We start from the raw sequence: 7,521 nt of genomic DNA, 5'->3' as shown, positions 1-7,521 counted from the left end.
AAAATAAATGTTTGACAATCAACGGACTATCCAGTTTTGACTTTAGATTTTTGACCGGAAACCCTAGGTCGACCCGACGCCTACTGTTCCCTCAGCAGGGAACGCGCCCTCACCTACTCCACTCAAGAGAAGTTACCTTTTGCCAGTTTGGTCCTCTAGACCGACTGGACTTTTGCTCGACGCTCGAGTCTTCTGGTCTTCATGTTAGATGCCCGCTCCACGACCCGTCCAGACTTCCACCTGGTTTACGACACTAGGATTTCCACCTAGGGTTACCACCCCTAGGACTTTTGCTCGAAGCTTCGACCCGCCAAGACTTTCCGCCTAGGGTTACCATCCCCTAGGACCTAAGGTTACCACCCCCTACGACCTAGGGTTACCACCCTCTAGGGGTTTCCACCTGCCTAATCGCAGCTAGGACTTCTCCTTACCTAGGGTTACCACCCCCTAGGACCTAGAGTTACCACCTCCTAGGGTTTTCTGCCTGCCTAACCACAACTAGGACTTTTGCTTAAGTACACTTAGGACTTTCCTGCAACTCATTCACACATATCAGATAACAACACAACTTAACTTTGAACCCTTTGACACAATCAAAACACAGGTTCGATCGTTGGATACTTTCCGCACCAACAATCTCCCCCTTTTTGATTATGGCAACACAGTTTAAAGTTAAGTAAAAATTATAACAGTAAATACAGAAAGTTAAGCATGAGTATAAATGAAATAATTTGAAATCAAAACCTATGCTTCCTCTTTCATGTTAATTTCTTAATTTACTTAACTTTGAATTTCTATATTTACTTAACTTTGACTTCTCTCTCCCCCTTTGATATAAATCAAAAAGAATACTAAGAAGAGAAAAAAAATATTTTTTCTATGTAACTTTAAGCTCTCCCTGAAGGGTAGCACTTAGCTGAATTTAGTTTTAAAAATGCTTAGCTAATTTAGAAATGATTTGAAAAGTATTAACTTTTTCAAAAAAAACTTAGATAAACATAAGTTTTGAAATCTTTTTCGGAAAACAAACTTAGCTAAATTTTCTGCTTTAAAATGGTTGCATTTGGAAAACGCCTTCTTAAATAGCTAAGTTTAGAAAATACTTTAATGAATTTAATGTTTAGTTTTGAGCAATAAAAAACTTAGCTAAATTTAATAAACACTTAGATTTTAAAAAAACTTAGTTAAAATTTTTCTTTATAAGCACTTTTATCAAAGACTTAGCTAAACTTTTGAAGATAATTGTTTTGTCAAGTATTTAACCTAAAAAAACTTAGCATTAAAAATACTTGATTAAGTACTCAGCTTAAAGGAGTTTTTCATAAAAGCATAGTTAAGTACTTAGCTTAAAAAATACTTAGATTTTAAAAAAGACTTAGCTAAGCTTTTGAAAATTATTTTCTAAAAAAGAGTTAGAGAAAAACTTAGTTAAGTACTTCGTCTAAAAAAAATGATAAAAAGCTTAGTTTTAAAAATAATTCATTTTTTATAAAAAAAACTTTCTTTTTCATAATACCTTAAAAAAACTTTAACGTTAAAGAAGAATTTAACTTGATTCCCTTCACTTCCCTTAATTAAGGCCTTAATAAATTCTTAGGGTCTTAGAGTCCAAGCATGAAAGAGAAACTTAAAGATTACTATTTATTTCTCTAATTTTCAATCTCACCCATTCTAGGTTATCAAACATATTCAGCCTATGAGTGAGTGTGAGACGGAGTTGACTTTATTTTAATTTTATTTGAAATTGATATATAGGTTTGAATTTCAAAATTTAAAATATAATTAAACATTTTAGATTTTGAAGCTTCAAAGATATATTAAGAATTAATAATCTTTTATATTAAATTAATTAGATATAATTAAGATTTTGAATATCTAAGAGTTAATAATTTGAAATTTAATTATGATTTAAAAATTACGATTAAGATTTTGAAAATTTAATAATTGATAATTTGAAATTTAATTATTATTTAAAAATTAGGATTAAGATTTTGAAAATGAAAATTTAATAATTAATAATTAATAATTTGAAATTTAATTATGATTTAAAAATTAGGATTAAGATTTTGAAATTTATTTGAAAATGAAAATTTAATAATTAATAATTTGGAATTTAATTATGATTTAAAAATTAAGATTAAGATTTTGAAAATTACAATTTAATAATTAATAATTTGAAATTTAATTATGATTTAAAAGTTAGGATTAAGATTTTAAAAATGAAAATTTAATAATTAATAATTTGAAATTTAATTATGATTTGAAAATTAGGATTAAGTTGATTAAGTTAATTAATTTGGTTAATTAACTAAATTCATCCTAGATCCATCTCACCCGATTCTAAGTTATCAATCAGGAAATCTTAAGTAGTTTTGTGAGATGATAATCTTTAATTTAGATTATTTCTAAGGATTAATTTACATTTGAGTTGGACTTAGGTTTTCCAATTAGTCAATTAAATACACATTTCAAAGATTGGCTCCTAAGCTGTGACGAGGCACTAGGCCTTCTTGGATATGAGATCATCCACCACTTCTAGACATAGCTTTTCAAAGAAATCATATATTTAATTTCCTTTTTGAAACTCCTAGGTATAACTAATCAAGTGTAAATTACGCCTAGGTCCTTAATCTATCCTAGTCTAAGCATGCATATTATAAAAAAACAATCATCAAACAATTTTAATTATTTATAAAGATAGTTTTTCTATTGGATCCCCCTGGATCATAGCCTCGATATGGTCTATCAAGGTAATGGACTTGATCCTTGAGGATCCAATATTGACCAAGTCCAACTTGATTGCCCATGTTAGACTTAGGTACCCATGCTTGGACTACCTTTCTATTTGGTCTGTTAACAAGTGATAGATAAGACCGGTATTTTCTTTTAGTTCTAAATCCTAGTCCAGATCAATTGTATACGACTTTCTGTTTTCCAAGAATCAAGTCAAGATTCTTAGATCCCAGTGTAAACCGTTCCAATGCAATTTTCAAATACTTAACTTGAGTTTTCAGGCTGGAATTCTCTTCCTCAAGCTTTTGAACTTGAGTTGAGGTTCCAGTCTGAATTGGGTCAGTCAAGGATTCAGAGTTAGTTACTTCTTTAAGTGTTGTTACCTCCTTTAGAAGTGACTTGATCCAAACATTAGATTTAGCTAATTTATGCATCAACTAATTAATTAAATTGTACAAACGAGAAGTACTTATAGAGGAGTTAGGTCCTTTGGAAATGGATATGGATCCGTGGCTTTGCTTGGACTCGATTTCTGATTCACTCTCAGTTTCGGACTCGAACTCGAACTCAGTTTCAACAATATTCACTTGTACCGGTAGAGCGAGTAAGCTTGCTTGTTCTTCTTCATCAGATTCAGATTCGTCTGATGACTCGGGCCATGTTGCCTTAAACACCTTCTTTCTTCATTGCCTTTGGTTTGGACAATCCGACTTATAGTGCCCCTTCTGGTTACAACTGTAGCTAGTAACTTCAGTCTTGACCTTAGTGTTTGTTTGAGTTGTCACGCCCCCAAAGGAGTCTCTGTCAGACAAAAATCCGACAACATCTCCCAAGTACCGGTGACAATATGAAGCATCACTACAAACAAAATATACATCAGCCACATGCGGCTGGAATATTTATATACACAACCACGCAGTTATAATAACAGCCCACTCGGCTCGAATGAAACAATCACAACCACGTAGTTATATATAAAACAGCCCACACGGCTGTACTAAAACACAGCGGAAAAACGAAGAAAGCCCACACAACACAAATAAATACAATGCATGCCGGCACGGCTTAAACACAAATACAATACCAAAACCATAGGATAGCCACATGGCTATACACAAATACAATGCCAAAAATAAGAAAAGAATATACAAAAGAAAACAATCACGATCTTCGGATGTGACGTGGACAGACAGGATACTCCGAGCGACACCAACCATCTACAAACTACGAAACATAAATGTATACATGCGGTGGTGAGTATAGGTAACTCAATGGGTAATAGAAAGACAGACGACCTACAAATAAAACATGGAGATCAAAAGTATACAGTCTCAGTAGGAATAAGAACATGATCATACTATCATAATCAATGATCCGAACATACCGACATAATCATAATCGCATACAAACCGCACAAACCACTACTGACATAATGGCAAATACATACCCAACTGAAACGACATGGTACAATGATCAAGAACTCACCGGATCAGAATAAATATACCCGTGACACTGCAATATAAATACGATCGTATACATGTAAAATAAATGACATGTATGCAGCATGACAACTAAATGCAACAACCATATCTCAATCAAGTGCAACAACGACAATCACATGCAACTAGTATCTACTAGGCATGTATGAAAATATAACCCCCAGATGCACCGCGCATCATATGCAAAAGTGCATGCATGCTCCATGGTCATCCCCGCCACCTCTCCAGATACCACGACCCCTGTATGGCCGAGAGACTTGGGTCTGTGACGACTGTACTACCCTCCAGCCCACTATATAGTGGTCGAGGCGGACAGTCCGCTAATAGCTATCTAGCTACATAGCATCAGGGCCCCTGACTGCTCACAACGCCGGATCTCACTAAACCTCGTGACCGGGTGGCACGACAGGACGAGCGGCAACTGCTCTAGCTACCACTACCCATGAGTGGCCGAGTGTGCGATGCTAAACCAAACCAACTGATGACTCGCTCACCACAAGGGAGACAATGGTCATCAGATGCAATGAATGATGAACATGATATATATATATATAATCATCATCCATGCAACAACCCCAAACCTCATAAATACCTCCAACATGAGTACAATTGTCATGATACCTCCACGTATCCCACCAAACATATGTACCCACTACACATGTATAATCAACCAAAACTCCAATAATCCCACCAGACACATGTACACAAAAATATAAGTACAATCAACATGTATCCTCCAATAAAAACACGACAGACATATGTATATACCCCAAATATACAATCAACATAACTCCTCCAAAAGTACATGACAAATACGTATGTACACACCACATGTAAATGCACGGTCAACAAGATGACTCCTATAACACATACCCACCTATGTACAATCCACATCATATACCCAATCAGCATGGTAATACCAACAACCCGACAATTCCTACAAGACATACTCTATACGTGTAATCACAATAGAGTAGATATCAAGAGTTGAGACTATATATGAATTAAATAGATCATCACAAAGGTCAAGCATAAGTATCATGCAGGAAAAACAGCAACCGATCATGATATAAGATAAAACAGCCTAATTCATCCAATAATAACCATGCACTAAGTACAAGAAAATCTACATAGAGGTCAAGGAAGAAATACCCGCCTTAAATATAGATCATGCCAAGTAATCCCGCGTCGAGACGCTCGTCCCGAATCTAAGTCCTGTAGAAATCAATATATTTATATTTTATTTAGCTAAATTCATATGAATTAAATAGCAAATAAAATCTCTAACGCAATAGGATCACTCCACTCAAATATGCTCCCTGACTAATCCCCCAAATTATCCTTAACCACCATATCTGATAACCCAACCAACAATCAATCCAATAATCCAAAGAATGATCACATAACAATCTATATCAACCAATCACCATATCCACAAATTCCAACCCGATACAAACCCCAATCAATCCAACACATACCAATAATGATCATGTTTAACTCCACCTAATGATCCAAATCCAATACGATAATAAATCCATCCTTAATCCAACTCCTTATAAAACCAAACATAATCTACAATGCTCCACTTCGATCCAATACACCTTAAATCAATCCCTACAATCCATCTACACTAATCCAAACAAATGTAGATAAGAAATAAATCTTCAAAACTAACCTATCCACAATTAGCCAAATAACTACCTATTACAACATCTCCAACACAATCCGATACAATTCTTTAACCACTAACTATTATAGAAATACAACCAAAACTCCACACATAGCTTATCTTGAATCAAAGTCCCCAATCCAAATAAAAAATCTTAACCAACAACGGAGTAATGATCAGAAGTATATACCTCATCAATGATCTGTTGGAACCTTTCCTTGTCCACTAGAGAATCAATCCACCATATCCATAACAGCTACTAAACACAATAAGAAAATGAATGAACCAATCTTACCTCAATCTGGAAGTGGCTGATCGGGATACACAACCATCGATAGAGGTTTATTGCCTACTATGGAGGAAAATGGAGATTACCCACCAAACACAGCTTGTCCGGCACAAACAGAGGAAACAAGAAGCTTAAGGCAATTCATCAAACACCTGTCATGCACACAAATTGCCACTGCCTCAATCAACACTACAGAAATCAAACGCCCAAACCTAACGCTATGGTTAATCAATTACCTTCAAGATTTCCGCAAGGTAACAAATTGCCCTTGGTGATTAGCTGTGGCAACAATCAAGCAGGAAACAAGAATCAACTGCCCTCATACCTTCTTATGGCTGAAAGAGGATGACCAACCCATGAGTATCCAACGATCGGGAACGCGAGGAGAGGTAGGTGATGCAATGACAATCCAGCGGTGTGTCTGAGGAGGAAACAGAGCATGGAAGGAGATCGGCAAACCATGGAATCGGGAAAAAGCCAAGGAAACCTACCTCTATCGTCGACTCTTGGCGAGCACCTGGTGCTTATGGCCGGCGGCAGTGTAGACGACAACAAAAAAACACGGCTCGAACATAGGCACCAGTGGTTGAAACCACAACACACGGGTGAGGTAACAAGGGACCAAATCTAGGGTTCATATCCTCTTCTTTTTGACCAGCGGTGAGTTGATCGGAGTCGACAGCGCGTTGGCATCGAATCAAGATCAACGACATCAAGAAATCTGAAGACAGCAACATCAGACGACGAGCCAGCTTCGGTGGTGATCGGGGCATCGGTCGTGGTGACTGACGGCAATGAGATCGCGCGCGAGAGAGAGAGATCGTGAGGCTCGGCATCGGCAAGTCTAGGGCACAGAGATATCGAGAGAAAGGAAGATGAGGGGAGAGGAAGAAGCATCGGCAACTTGCTTCCTTCTCAAGCTCCGGTGGATGCTTTGCGCCGGCGACACCGAGAGAGGAAGAGGATCGCCGGTGGAGAGGTGAGGATCGGGACGCGAAGAAACAGTGAAGGGAAGAATCGGGGGATTTCGGGAAAAGGAGAAGAAATCAAAATTTTAATTATTTATAACTTAGTTTAACTTTTATTAAAGTCTAAGTTTACTCCTTAATCAACTCCCATTCAAACGGTGTTTCAAACAGGCTCCGTTTAGCCCCACTGATTCATCCCCTCAAAACGAGTCATACGGACTCCGTTTAAATCCTAAAAAATTTCTAAAAATTCCTGAAAAATCCAATAAGATTTTTCGTCCAATAATATTTATTATTTAATCTTTCCGGTATCTTACATTCTCCCCCACTAACAAAATTTGGTCCCCAAATTTACTGGTCAAC

At 36.5% G+C, this 7,521-nt stretch overlaps 1 long non-coding RNA gene across 1 annotated transcript; it reads right to left on the bottom strand.

Moving 5' to 3' along the window:
• Positions 1-5,387: 5,387 nt before the first annotated feature.
• On the bottom strand, positions 5,388-7,217 carry LOC122021118. Its single transcript, XR_006122453.1, has 4 exons — positions 6,682-7,217; positions 6,427-6,611; positions 6,197-6,342; positions 5,388-5,447 (listed from the first exon to the last, which is right to left on the bottom strand). It is a non-coding gene; the product is annotated as an uncharacterized LOC122021118 (long non-coding RNA).
• Positions 7,218-7,521: the final 304 nt, after the last annotated feature.

The sequence above is a fragment of the Zingiber officinale genome, chromosome 9A (genome assembly GCF_018446385.1).
Source record: "Zingiber officinale cultivar Zhangliang chromosome 9A, Zo_v1.1, whole genome shotgun sequence".
Lineage (NCBI taxonomy): Eukaryota > Viridiplantae > Streptophyta > Magnoliopsida > Zingiberales > Zingiberaceae > Zingiber > Zingiber officinale.
Note: the sequence above shows the minus strand (reverse complement) of the source record. Positions and strands in the feature narration are given on the sequence as shown.